General features: G+C 43.1%; 3 non-coding genes across 3 annotated transcripts; 1 reads left to right on the top strand and 2 right to left on the bottom strand.

Moving 5' to 3' along the window:
- The first annotated feature begins 7,689 nt into the window (after positions 1–7,689).
- On the top strand, positions 7,690–7,831 carry LOC138236041 (U4 spliceosomal RNA). Its single transcript, XR_011188442.1, has one exon. It is a non-coding gene; the product is annotated as a U4 spliceosomal RNA (small nuclear RNA).
- Positions 7,832–9,739: 1,908 nt separating this feature from the next.
- On the bottom strand, positions 9,740–9,903 carry LOC138236118 (U1 spliceosomal RNA). Its single transcript, XR_011188514.1, has one exon. It is a non-coding gene; the product is annotated as a U1 spliceosomal RNA (small nuclear RNA).
- Positions 9,904–13,226: 3,323 nt separating this feature from the next.
- Positions 13,227–13,299, bottom strand: trnar-ucg (transfer RNA arginine (anticodon UCG)). The gene has a single exon. It is a non-coding gene; the product is annotated as a tRNA-Arg (tRNA).
- Positions 13,300–15,051: the final 1,752 nt, after the last annotated feature.

The following is a 15,051-nucleotide window of genomic DNA, read 5'->3' as shown; positions in this document are numbered from 1 at the left end:
TCTCTAGCAAATTCAACAAATGTCTGGTCTGACACTTTACGATGATTTCTGAAGCGTTGTCTATATGCCTCAGGAACTAATTCATAAGCCCGTAAGATAGCAGCTTTCACAGTATTGTAATTCAAACTTTCTTCTAAAGAAAGTGTAGAACAAACTTCCTGAGCTTTGCCCACTAATCTACACTGCAAAAGCAGTGACCAAACCTCCTTAGGCCAACGAAGTGATGTGGCAATTCGCTCGAATGCACCAAAGTACGAATCAACTTCCGTCTCCCTAAACAGAGGTACTAAAGCAATGTGCTTACTTACATCAAAGGTGGTAGAGAGTGGATCTTGCAAAGGAGACATGCTAGAGGCCTCGGAGTGGGTCGGCTGCACAGCAGGAGCATTCTTTCGTGCTTCTAGCTCAAGCTGTCGGAGCTTAACCTCTTTCTCCGCCTTGATCTCCATCTTACGAATTGCAAGGCGCAATTCAAATTCTGCCTGGCGTACTTGGGCTTTTTCCTCCATGTGCAAGCGGGCCAAATGAACTTTCAGGCGAGTATCGCTTTTTGACCCGGTGGAGACCGGAGAGAACGGTTCAAAGGGAGGCAAGGTGGCCTTGACCTCAGCCTCCACTAAGTCTTCAGCCACCCCCTGCACCTCGTCCTGTTCTTCCACCACCATAGCAGGTTTAGCACCAGCCCCAGGAGAACCGGCGTACCTGCTCGTTAATGCAATGACCTCTAACTCTACCAATCTATCCATCACAGGTCTCTTGACGTCCCTTTTAAGAGCTTGCGTCGAAACCTGAATCTGGAAGTAATCAGCAATTTGGAGCAATTCGTCCTTCCTACACTTATCCAGCTGCTCAAAGGAAGGTTCCTCCACAAACTTTCGCAAATCAAAAGTAGCCATAACTACAGTACCTTGCCAAAACACAATCCACAAATCAAAATCCTGTACCAACACCAAAATTCTGCAACACAAAAAAAAATCCTTAGGACGGGAATTTGATATCCCGGACGAGCCCCCAATAATGTTACGACCCCAAGTGTCTAGGGGAAAAGGGGTGTAACATTTAGGATAATTCTTTTGGAAGCAGATGGGTTTTGGTGAGGGACTAGGAAGCGTGATAAGGGTAAGGAACTAGAGTTTTGCCAAAGAAAAGAAAATAACAAACAAAATGGAGCTGGCTAGGACAGTGAGGGAAAGCTAATCTGACTACAAAAGAAAAACCAGAAACACACGGTCTTCTGCGTCTTCAACACCCTAGTTAACCTGCACTGACTACCCAAAACCATACAAGACAAATGGCACTCACCCGTACTAAACTAGTGTACTAATACAAAATTAACTAAGTGTGTAAGTGTACCCAACAACCTAAACTAACCTTATATACAAAAGTTCACACAAAAATACAAGTGAACCAGGAATACAAATAAGGAAAAACAAGAGTAATCAACAGGACAGGGTACAAAAGAACACATAAGTTGAACATGTAACACCTGGGCAAGGTAAAGACAAATCATGGATGAACACACAAACAAACGAAAGTACAAAGAAACTAACGTAAAACCAACAAAACAACAAAGCCGAAGCTATACGAAAATACACAAACACAAAGCAATACAAACCAACAAACGAAGCCGAAGCAATAACAAGAAGCGAAGCGAAGCGAAGCGAAGCGAAAACCAAAACCAAACAGGACCAAAGTCAAACAAAAGGCCTTTTCTTTCTGAAAGCCTCCATGTTATATAGTGAATAAAATATGTTCTGATTGGCTGAAGGCTGATTGATGATGACATCATATTGAAACAGTGGTGTGATGGTTGGCCAATGGGGAAGGGAGAACAATCAAGGGTCAGCAGTGTGGACATAACAGAAAAACACACAGAACACACACTGGGACGTAACAGTGCCGGCGGGGGGGCGCTCACCCTGAGGTCTGTGCAGGTCCCAATGCCCCAGCATAGTGACGGAGAAGCTGTGTTATAAAAGGGTGCTGTCCTTTGGATGAGATGTAAAACCGAGGTCACAGCGCTCTGTGGTCATTAAAAATGACCACCAAAACCTTTGACAAAAGCTCTTGGTAATTGATGGTCTTCAATAATGCTCCTCCTTTAGGTACATTTTAAATCAGCTGAAGAATGCTGTGAAATGGGGGGGCACTTCAGGCCAGTGTAGGATTTGGGTTACAAGAACCATGAAACTGCATGAGAAAGCCCGTACACTGAATTACACAGCTTTCTATTCAAAGGAGGACAAAAGAAATTCCCTGAGTTCGATTTTTTGCAGCACAGAGAGGACCACTGTTGTGAGGCCGGTTAGCTCAGTGGGTTAAAGCGTGGTGCTAGTGACGCCAAGGTTGTGGGTTCGAGCCCTGTACGGGCCAGGTCCATTTCTCCTCTCTTACCAAAGCTGTTAGGTTCCTTTCCGTGGTGAGATGGGTTGTCATGCAACACTGCCACATAGTGCCGACAGACAATTAAATGACAAAAATGAAGAGAGTTAAAGCAGCTGGAGAGGTTCTCTTACAACTTTTGAGCTGACACAGTTTTGGAAAATGTTTCCTTCACGCTGCACTGTACCACATAGGCAGCCAAGAGTCTCCAAAACAAAACAGAATTGACAGTCATATAATGTCCATTAACCCCGGTTTTAAACGCAGCATCATGTCAGCCATCATAAGAATATGAGTCCAATATTTTAGAATATAGTCAGAATGACTTCTAACCTTACCTGTGGTGTCTTTAATCCCTATTGCTCAATGCATGGTGTACGTACTGCATACATGTGTCTTGAGAATGAGGAATGGGCCCCTGAGACAGTCATTTACCTGTTTCACAAATGATCGTATTTTACTAGAGATTCTGTTTGGGATTCAGATGTGCATTCGGACAGCAATCCCTTTCAAGAAATGATACGTTCTGGATGAGGTCAGTGGTGCTGGAACACTGTAGTTAGGATGTGTTTGCAGTGATTGTGTGTCCCCTGCTTCAACGCAGTGATATATAGATGTGCTCCTGTAATTTATTGGTACATGCCCAGGGCAGTAAGCAGTCTGAGGATTTATTTCCAGACGGCATAGAGCAGTGAAGCAGTGAAGTAGTGCAACACACTGGATCATTATATTATTAGAATCTATTCTACTTAAATTATTACATTATACACAATTTGAGTTCATTTTAAAAAGTAAAAGGTAATGAAAGGAATGCATTTTCATAAGAAAGATAATACCGATATGCATGTGATAATCTTCCTTATATCATGTAGTGCGTCATTTGGACACTTTGTGGGCTTGAAATACAAAGAAAATCATGTTCTATGATACAAGATAAATACAAAACTTAAGCTTTTATTTTAATTAGATTTGTTTATAAAGCATAAGCAATCATTTATTACATTAATATATCTGAAAATAACATTTTAGCATCATATTATTACATACAGGTCTCTAGCTTCAACACAGTGCTATATATATATATATGCTCAGTGATTTATTGGTACATGCCCAGGGCAACAATCAGAATGAGGATTGATTTCCAGACGGGCTACAGGTAGTGTTGTGAAATACTTCAACACACTGGATCGCAGATTTAGACCCCCTGCACTCTTACTCCTTAAAAACCAAGGAAATGAAGATATGTAGCAATCACATTGTAACAGGGGTGACAGTGACTTAATGCTTATACTAGTGGACTTCTGGTACCTTTAGGGTACGGTGTTCCCTGAAGGGCTCTCAAACCCCGCATTTCAGATGCCTAGCTGTATCGCTGATGTGTTGCACCTCAGAATCACTTTTAAACCTTACCTCTGGTATCTTTAATCCCTATTGCTCAACGCATGGTGAAAGTATTGCATAAATGTGTCTGAAAATGAGCAATGGGCACCTGAGAGACTCATTTGCCTGTTTCACAAATGATCATATTTGACTAGAGATTCTGTTTGGGATTCAGTTGTGCATTCTGACAGCAATCCCTTTCAAAAAACGATACATTCTGGATGAGGTCAAAGGTGCAGGAACACTGTATTTAGGATGTGTTTGCTCTTATTCTGTGTCTCTAGCTTCAACACAGTGATATATATATATATGCTCACTGATTTTTTGGTACATGCCCAGGGCAATAATCATTATGAGGATTTATTTCCAAATGTGCTAGGGTTAGTGTTGTGAAATACTTCAACACACTGGATCGCAGGTTTAAACCCCCTGCACTCTTACTCCTTAAAAACCAACAAATGCAGATATGTAGCAATCATATTGTCGCAGACACTCATTTGCCTGTTTCACAAATGATCATATTTTACTAGAGATTATGTTTGGGATACGGGTGTGCATTCTGACAGCAATCTCTTTCAAAAAATGATTTTACCTTATCGCGGCATTGCCATTCTTGCCTCTTTGGACAATATCTCCATCTTGTGGTCGTTGTTGGTAATGTCTAGACAATATCTCCATCCTGTGGTCGTTGTTGGTAATGTCTTCTTATGCCCTTTTTTTATTTCAATTCTCTATTAGTTGATTCTAGAATCTCTACAATGGAGTTGAAAACATCAGTTTTATAGCAGACAATATGACATTATTTATAGTCCAATTAGAAACTTATTACCCTGTTTTTAACATAATAACACATTAAAATTGATTAAAACTAAGTTTGGAACACCAGGGAACATAACAAATGATTTTAGGAAAACCATGAGGTTCTCTGTGTCCGATGCCTGCAAGGGGAGAAAGCTAGAATCCTTTGATTTTATCAAAATTTGAAAATAAACATCATTTAACAACAGCTTTCATTCCTAGGAGTGAAAAACAACCATTTTTGAAGACATATTAGTTTCTAAAACACTACAATAAAGTTAAAAACATCCGTTTTATGTTACATTATTTTGTGTGAAATTTGTCATTTTTTGCACTATTTTTAATAAAATCTCTAATTAAAAGTGATTAAAATTAAGTTTGGAACAACAAGGAACACAAAAAAAAAAAGATTTTAAGGAAAAAAATGATGTCTTCTGTGCCAGGTGCCTGCAAGGGGAGAAAGCTAGAATCCTACCCAGGCTCCTGGAGCTCTGTCCTGGCTAAAGGAGGGTGAATCCATCCCCTTCAAAGCTCCATGAAAAAATGATATTTTTAAATTTGAAAAAAAACATTATAGAACAACATCTCTTGGTCCACAGAGTGCAAAAATCCAACTTTGAAGAAAATCCATTGACTGATCCCCGAATTCTGAAGTTTCTTCGCATGATATAGGGCTTGCAACCACTTTCTGGAAAATGATAAAAATGCCAAAAATGAAAAAAAAGTTATCAATTCTAGAGCCTAAGAGGAAAACAAGACAAATGTATATCTCCAAAAAATGTTATGTGCTTCAGAAGAGCCCAGGAAAGTTTTTTGCATACATGAAACCACGCCCGTTTGCACGTAAGCAGACATGGTTGCACACACGACTGCAAGAAAGCACGCGTGCATGCGAAGTCATCCTGTTGAGCATTTGAGAAGCCGCACCACGCCGCACTTGAAATAGCTCTTACATTAGTGGTAGACGCAGGAATCGCCTTTTTATTTACGCTCTTACCAACGCGATGGAAAGCAAAACAAAGCAAAGCAGAGCAAAACAAAACGAACAAACGAAAACCCTCACGTCCAGCACTTGCATATAACGCCGTTACGTGCACCCCCAACATTCTTCTTTGCGCATCTGTGAAAGGTAAACTCTTGAGCAAACTCTGAACCAGCTCTAAGGAAACTAATCCGATTAGACGTTACTTTGACTCATCTTTTTACGCTCAGTGCTGGATTACTCAAACTCCAGCTAGGGTTAGGGTTAGCATTCCCACGCTACTTAGACACTTTGTTTACGCTCAGTGCTGGATTTTGGGAACTTCAGGACGAGTGGGAATTTTCTCCTATCTGTCCATTCTGTTTTGTTTTGGAGAGTCTTGGCTGCCTATGTTGTACAGTGCAGCGTGAAGGAAACATTTTCCAAAACTGTGTCGGCTCAAAAGTTGTAAGAAAACCTCTCCAGCTGCTTTAACTCTCTTCATTTTTGTCATTTAATGTGACACTCGATGTATAACTGGAGCCTCACATATGCAAATGGTGAGGCTCCAGTTCGATACCCAGTTCAACACCACTTTACAGTAAATGACAAAAGCATGGCAGACTGTGCCGGACCGGCAGATAACTCTTGTCTGTCGGCACTATGTGGCAGCGTTGCACGACAACTCATCTCACCACGGAAAGGAACCTAACAGCTTTGGTAAAAGAGGAGGAAAGGACCTGGCCCGTACGAGGCTCAAACCCACGACCGTGGCGTTATTAGCACCACGATCTAACCAACTGAGCTAACCGGCCTCACAACAGTGGCCCTCTCTGTGCTGCAAAAAATCGAACTCAGGGAATTTCTTTTGTCCTCCTTTGAATAGAAAGCCGTGTAATTCAGTGTACGGGCTTTCTCGTGCAGTTTCATGGTTCTTGTAACCCAAATCCTACACTGGCCTGAAGTGCCCCCCCATTTCACAGCATTTTTCAGCTGATTTAAAATGTACCTAAAGGAGAAGCATTATTGAAGACCATCAATTACCAAGAGCTTTTGTCAAAGGTTTTGGTGGTCATTTTTAATGACCACAGTGCGCTGTGACCTCGGTTTTACATCTCATCCAAAAGACAGCACCCTTTTACAACACAGCTTCTCCGTCACTATATTGGGACATTGGGACCCGCACAGACCTCAGGGTGAGCACCCCCCCACTGGCACCATTAACACCGCTTCCAGCTGGAAGCTTTGTTTTTCCCTGTAGCTCACCCTCATCCAGGTACTGACCTGGCTAACACCTGCTTAGCTTCAGTGGGTTTTCAGTTGCAAGTTGCAAGGGGATGCAAGTGATGGAGCCGCTCGCTGCAATAGCCACTGCATTGGCCGGGAATCGAACCCCAGCCTCCCGCATAGCGGGCGAGAATTCTACCACTGAACCACCAATGCCCAATGCCAGTACCTTCAAAAAAGACGCTTTTTTGGTGCTCTGTTCAAAAAGCATCGACATCTGCTTCCAGCTGCAAAATGCCATCCCCGGAAGCTGAAGAATTTATTTATTTAGACACCGCTCAGAATCCCCTGTAAGATTATCCCTCAATTCCGTTGTGCAGTGCTTTACCTCGTTCAAAAGGCATCTCTTTCCTAGTCACATTCCAAGGCTCATCGAACCCGTGCTGTTTCCTCCAGCGGTATAGTATTGCAGTAAGACAGCACGATGCCTGCAAGACTATGTCACGCTAAACGCCACAGATAGTGTTTGTCCGTTCGTGTCAGTCCTGCAGCCATGGGAAGTGGGACACAAACATGCTGCAATGCTTTCAGGACGTTAGGATTTGTTTATGCAACATCCGAGAAGAGTACTTGTGGCTTGAATGTGAACTGTACGTGCCCGCCCCCTTTCCTCTGCAGTGCATGAGTTCCTCCTGGCATGCCCTTCGTCATTGTTCTGTCATCTTGTATTTAAAGGGTTGTATTTCTGCTGCTGAAAATAAGCAACGGTTTTCTCACAACGCCCTTTGTTCCTGACGGAGCCCTTGTCTGTCATGAAATTCTTCAAAACCTCAAGCTAGAAGAAGAAGAAGACGACAAATATGAAGCATTATAGCAACGACATGCCATGAGACGATCGATAACGATTTCCATAGGATCCCCGCGGTTGCCTGGCAACCGTCAGCTTTGCGCATTGGCAGTATCATAGCCTGTGAGGTTTAGCCGAGGCGCGATTTTTGCTAGTTGAAAACTTTTCCCAATACCCCGCTTCCGCCGGTTTGCAATACAATCGGCGAAATCAATTTTTGACAGTCTCGTCAGAGACTGAGCAAGGTGTTTAAAGACAGATTTTGTCATAGTGACATAATGGTAGAAAGAAACGAGCTTCCCAGTGGGCAAAAGCCGTATAATATACGTCTATTAAACGCATACCTTAGACATCTAAATGTGGTCTGCAATTCATCTAGAATGAAATTCTAATATACGTCTACTGTTATACGTCAATTATACGTCTATGATTAGATGTTCATTATACGTAAATGGTTGGAGTTCTATTATACGGATAAATTCAGAGGACTATTATACATATATGGTAGGTGTTACAGATAACTTTAGAGGACTATTATACGTATATGGGTAGAGGTCTATTATACATCAAAGATAGGTTTTACAGGTGTAGAAACTAGTAAATCAAGCCAATGATTAGGTTTAGAAATTTATTCTGAAAATACACATTCACACCTGAAACATATGTATTTCAAATTATACATTGTATACAATCAATCAACAATCAACATATGGGCAATAATCATAAAAAACACAACTAGTCTTAAACTTCAGCTTCAAATTCTGGTAACATGGCAATATACAGTATAGTAACGACAAACACAAACTAATTACATTAACACACTAACTCAAAACCACATTTTGATTCAAATATACATTTTAAAATGTACAACTTCTATATTTCCAAGAAAAAAAAATATTACAATGGAAGTTAAGACGATTTTTGTCCACTATTTGCAAACCCTGTCTAATTGTCCTAACAGTTAGAACCAAAAACCTATTATTTTCAGTGTCCAGATCTCCTGGCCCCCTGCCTTGCATATGCATTCTTCAAGTAACACATGGCGTGCTCCTTTATTTCTTTTTCTGTTGATGTAGGGTGGGACTTCAGCACCGCAGCTAGGAGAAAATTATATAATATTACTTCCCAAATAAATGATGATTAATATCTTCTTTAGTATAATCTAAAAAATGAATGGTTTACTGAGCTCAAAGCTGAAATAAATGTATAAAATTTGGCTTGCATCATAGCAGTTGAGCAATAAAGTCTGTCCTAATTAAAGAGTACCCAAAGTTTGAAAGTACAACATAGAATAAGAAAAGAGAAACGGCAAAACGATTTTGTGTCATCTTCCCCATTCACACTATTTTTATGTGCCATTTTTTGCTTATTCACGTACTATTTTAATCAAAATAATATTAAGAAAGATCTGTATGTATTCAGATAGTATTATTATTGTTCATACTTGCTCGTCAAAAGAGGATTGCTGAGATATTTGCGGATATACTTCTACGTTTGAAAAACGTGACCAACGAATACTAGCAATGCATTGTGGTATATAACCGGAAAATATGCTGGGTTGAATATTTTCTCAATGTATGCGTTTATTAATGTTGTCGATATTATGGTTGAAATTTAACATTGATAATACATTGCGGCTATGTGCCCCCTGCTATGAGGTATGCTATGTGCCCCCTGCTATCCTCTAAATCTGCAAATGAAGATGAGTCGATAAACCACTCGTTTTTCGTATAACTAGACATATATTCATTTGTTACCGATTTCATTCATTGAGCACGGATACAATAGAGGTACAGCCATTCACTGTTTGACATGTCTGCACTGGTACAGAACCGAGCAATCAGAAAACGGGTGAAACTGTCTTTAGACTCAGCATACAGTACCGAGGCCCCCCATGACCAAATAAAGGCTAACCTCGATAATCAGCCTAAAGAACGCAGACTACAGCAAAACGACTGACTTTGAAAAGGGAATGAACGTCCAGAAAGAGTAGTGGAACTAGCTTGAGATGCTTCTCCGGACCCCTAACTAAAAGCCAGCGAGAACCAGCAGCGGCGTCCACTCCTGTCGAACCGGGATCCTTCCGCAGCCACGCAGCTCGTGGTGTCCTAACCCTCCCGTATCTGATTTTGGACCAAGCACATCAGGGGAGAGCGCGAACGCAGTCCCCCACTACCAGAAATTATGCAGTCGAGATTCCCACATTTGGGGAATTCGCAGGGGTCAGCACAGCCGGAGTGCAATGGCCAAGCCTCGCCCTGGGTGAACCTCCTTCTTGATCAAGGTATCTCCCCTGCCAGGTAAGTATGAGTTAAACAGGCCCCTGCAAGCGGCCCGCACCCACAGCACAAATCGCGCAGTCTAGGCCACCTCCTCGCCCCGCACGCCACCGCCTCCTGCTGGGCCCACTCTTTCACACACTCACACGCCACACTAACACTCAAAAGTGTGGGCAAAACGAGAAAACGAGCGCGCCGTTTCCTACACATCTGCAGTCGCCGTTGCGCATTCGCAGCATGTCCCGGGATGCAATTCGGCCTCATTTGCATAACTCCAGACCGGCAGATCGCCACGCAAGCTCGCGACGTGCGCCTGCCACACACCGAACAAACCTTTTCAGCAATTTCCAAAAAACGGGCCTGCTCGCCTGCCCACAAGGCTCCGTCTCTTACCTGCTCTCCAGAGCCTGCTGCCTTCTGTGCTTTTCTCTCGGCACCGCTGCAGTGCACACAACTCCTGCAGCGGGAGGGGGGGAGAAAGTTCCCGCGCTCCGCCGCAGGGAAGGCTCGCTCCGTGCGCACACGTCCTTTCGATGCCAGTCCAACAAGTGCTCCGCATTAGCTGCGTCGGGGCTCCGGCGTGTCGCACCTCACCTCACCTCGCACTGCCCCCTCCTTGAATGTCTGCCGCTGGGCATGCCCCGCTCTCCTCCGCCTTATCTTATCGCGTGTGAGCACCGACAATGGCCACAATGCCGGGGAATGGCACCTGTAAAGTGTTAATTGGGGCACAGGAACAGCCCGTCTCGTCTCGGGGGGGCCGCCTTCAGAGACAATACAGCAAACACAGCGGGGCGGGGGAAGAAGACGACACCACACATGCGGGTACATTCAGCTCCGGCGGGATCGAGACATTTGTCGGTCTTTTCAAGTGCCGAGAGCCGAGCAATCCTTCACTTGTATCGTTTCTCCCCGGTGACTAGATCTGGCCCTGCGACTCTCGACTGGGCTCACCCCCGGGGCAGCCCAGCAGGTGTGAGCCTGGCCGGCACCCGGATGGGAGATTCCACCCCGGAAAAGCTCCGGTTGCTGCTGCTCCTGCAAGAGGTGTGACTGGGACCAGTAGGGAGCGCTCACCCTGCGGGCTGTGTGGCTCTCTTACGCCCCAGCCTCCTGATGGCAACACTCTGCTGCACAAACAGGCGCCGTCCTTCGGGATAATTGAAAAGTTCGGGTCATAGCCGATACAGTGCGTGCTAATTAGAACAGCAACGCTGAGCTCTCAGCACCGTACTGAGCCCAGGTGTTTTTCTAAAGCTGTCAGGTGCAGTTCATTTACAGTACGCCCCGTGTCTCAACGGTAGGACGGAGTCAAATACTGCCTCGACACGCAACAGCATTATAATAAACCGCAGGACTTGAGGGCTGTTCTCTTTCAATGTTCCAAGGCATTCGTAAGAGCGTAGGTCAAGGGCCATTCGTGCATCTCCTGTAACTCGAGTAAAAATGCTATTCAAAGTGCAGTGACTGAAATCGTCGTCCACATGTCTCCGTTGTTGATTTTTTTCTGTCTAAGAAAGTTCTATTTTCATGTCCGAACGGGGAGACTTTATCATTCCAACTTGAAGCCACCCTTAAGTACTCTGAGGTGTGTGTCTGCTTACACGTATGGCGTAAAAGGTTTCTTAAACGGAGAGCGAACTTGAAAAAAGTTGCCGCCGCCTCGCACTCCCTGTTCGATTGTAGCAAGAAGCCAACAGCTGGCGTATTTACTGTAATCGTGGCCGAGTGGTTAAGGCAACAAACTTGAAATCTGTTTGGGTCTCCCTGCGCAGGTTCAAATCCTGCCGACTACGGTGTCCTTTGCATTTGCTCTCGTGCGTGCATGAAAAAGGACCAGCGCTGTTTTGTTTTCGCTGGGACCTTTAACACTCTAAATCGCCTAGACCCACTGCCTTGGAAATCGATTGTTCAGCACCCACGAGTGACGCTTTGCAGCTGGACGCAGATAACGATGCTTTTCTGCAACGAGCTTTCCAGCTGAATTTTCTCGGCAGCTCCATACTGAACCTGTTCTCCATTGCAACATAGCGGAGGCTCGTCACGTCTATAGCAAGGCTGTGTAGGACCGCATACGCCACAGTGACTTGTACACAGACCACATGAAAGGCAAGCAAAATACACTTTTAAAATTCCAAAGACTCACAAGGTCAGAGGAACAGCGATGACCTGAACAGATCTGTTACAGAAGTCTAGGTTGACCTTTTTAGAGCTGTAATTGCATTTTTGTTTAATAGAAGATCAAATCTACTCGCATGTACCAGCACCTTACAGTTTATTGATGTTAATTCTATTTAAGTAATAAGATTGCTAACGATGTTGGACTTTAGCCAGTGTTTTTTAGAACAAATTGCTTACTCTTCTGTAAGGAATACGCAGTACGTGCCTTTGTCAGTCATTGCTCACCATACCTGTAACTTTCTTATCTAACTCACTTCCTCAAATGGTGAAGGTCCACAAACATAAATGAAAAAAAAACCCTTGTTGTAGATGAGGTGCACAAAAAAGCAGCCCCTGATAGTGTATAACACATTTATACTATTGCAGAGACACATGTAACATATATATATACTGTATATATATATGAAACAGAAATACAAACAGAAACAGGAATCGCTTACTCACCTGGAGAATCTCTGTAGGAATATCTAGCATTTATCAATGGAAATAAAAGCTGCTTTAATACAGTGCATGTTCAAACTCAAAACCTCAGCTGCTGTTCTTGTTTGTTTTGGGACAAATTGCAACTGAGCATCGCATGAGCCGGTACGTACCCTTATCTGTTAGGGAATTTCAAGGGAGGAGTTAGATCAGAATGGGTAGGCTGCAAAACAACAAGTAAAGATTTATTCCAAGATGAAACGTTGTGGCGGTTTTCTTATCTTTTCAGCATGGACTAAACTTTTACGTGTTCCTTATATGCTATATATGTATATATTAGAACCAATGTCGTTCTTAAAAACTAACATGAAATTGTCAGGGACATTCAGCTATATACAAAGACGAGACAGACAAAGTAATAATTCTATATTAACGTGGCCTACATATTGACGCAATGATCGAACTAACTGACATGTTCTGATTCAGATCCCCTGCAGTTCATGCCAATTAGAACAATAGCAATGCTGAGTCCTCCCCACCCTACTGAGCACAAATTCAGCTGCTCTCCAGTTCTGTTCTGCATGTTTTTTCATTGCAATTGAGCTCGGAGCTGGAGATGATCTCCATACAGTTCTGTGTTAACTAGCCCGCACTTGCGTGCTAATTTACGGGTTGTGGCAAATGCTTTTCTATAGTTCATATACATGACGGCAACCTGTTACCGAGGAACCTGAGAGGTTTAAAAGCCTCACGAGCCAGGAAGGACTCGAACCTACAATCTTCTGATGCGAAGTCAGACGCGTTATCCATTACGCCACTGGCCCATAGAACATGCGCTTACACTCCACCACAGAGAGCTCTACACTGCTACCAGTAGTACACTTCCCCATCTAAATTTTCACAGCAAGAAACTTGTGTTTCCTACTATTTTTATCAGGTTTAAAATATCATCTCCTTAAAACAGAAAAAGTGTTGATGTGTCGTGCTGAAATTCCGATTGATTTTGAATTCAAAGAAAAAAGGTTTTCTTCCAAAACACCGTGAAATTCTAACATCTTGCAGACAATAGGTGTATTCCATGTTGAAAAGAGAAGAAAGAAAACCATGGAACCTTTTACAGGTGTGAGGCTTCTTCAGGTGTGAGAAGACCTCATGGCCGAAACGTTGTGTTTCCTTTCTTCTCTTTTCAGCATGCAATAAACCTATTACTTGTTCCTTTGCAGCCGAGGCATGGTGACGTAGCTACCCAGCTGAACATCTTGCAGACTCTACAGTACTTCTCTCCTGTAGAAGTAAAGCAGGGCTTGCTGGGTGAGCTTTTGCTCCGGTAAATTAGGTCACGTGTCATGTTAAATCACTTCTTCTAAACACAACATTTGCTGGTGCTAGCTTTCCCCATGAAAACAGACATTTCCCTTACAGTACATGACATATCGTTTTTTTTTTCTATCAATAAGTATAGAAATAAAACAAAAGAAAAAATGTTGTCGCCAAAGAATGCAGCTCTGTCGCCTTGGGGAGGTGTCAAGGGCATTGAGCTCCATGAGAAGTGTCAAATAAATGCCATTTCTCATCATTTCTCTTGGCGTCAGTTCTGCTATTAAATGGGAAAGAGACAACGGGCTCAGAGATTATGTTAAGTGCACACCGAGCGCAGATGTGTCCAAGTGTCTGTAAAAGTGCGGTGCTCCCTAGTGGCTTAAAGTGCCTGCCTAGTAAGCAGGCGATCCTGGGTCTGAATACCAGCTGTGCCTCTCTCCGTGTCTTGTTGTGCCAAATGTATCATTTCAGACAAACATGTACAGCTTTGTTCAGTTTAATGCAAGAATGCATTTCCTTTCTGGAATAACTTGTTTCTGAAGAAATCCATACATTTTGTGAAAGATGAAATCAATTTCTTGGTTGTCAGTGAAAAAATATTGCTGGCTACAAGAAGCGCAAACGATTGTTTTCTTTGACCATAAACCTGCAAATGTAGGGAGCACGAGCGGCCGTCAGTCTCTGTGGAGCAATCGGTTAGTGCATTTGGCTGTTAACTGAAAGGTTGGTGGTTCAAGCCCCTCTGGTATGGGTGTCTCAGTTTTTCCAATGTAAACATCATCACCATCGCTAAAGAAGATGGCGCAGAAGGCTCCACAGCCAAAACGTTGTGCTTCTTTTTTTCTCTTTTCAGCATGGAGTAAACCTTTGCTTTATCCTTTGCAGCCTAAGCATGCTGATGCAGCTACCTTTCTCTTAACGCGCCTCAATCATTATTCACCAAAAAGATCAGCAGAATAAGTCGCCTTTGTGGTGATGTCACTCCTCTGCTTCACAAATGTCCTTAGTGACGGGCCATTTCTTTCTGCCATTTTTTTTCCGGAGCGGTTATTGATTGCTCCATCATTTCCCTCTTACTTTCCATCACTAGATTGAAAAAAAAAACAGAAACAGGCTGACAGGACGACAATCAAATTGCAAAAACTCATCAAAGCACTCGATAGAGTATTGGAATCCACAAGTAGCTACGAGCAACTTTGTCTTGGCTTGCATGAATGTCGGAAAATGTCAAAAAGAAAAAGATGGTGGCTTTTTCA

This window comes from Lepisosteus oculatus, unplaced genomic scaffold (genome assembly GCF_040954835.1).
Source record: "Lepisosteus oculatus isolate fLepOcu1 unplaced genomic scaffold, fLepOcu1.hap2 HAP2_SCAFFOLD_87, whole genome shotgun sequence".
In the NCBI taxonomy this organism is placed as follows: Eukaryota; Metazoa; Chordata; class Actinopteri; order Semionotiformes; family Lepisosteidae; genus Lepisosteus; species Lepisosteus oculatus.
Note: the sequence above shows the minus strand (reverse complement) of the source record. Positions and strands in the feature narration are given on the sequence as shown.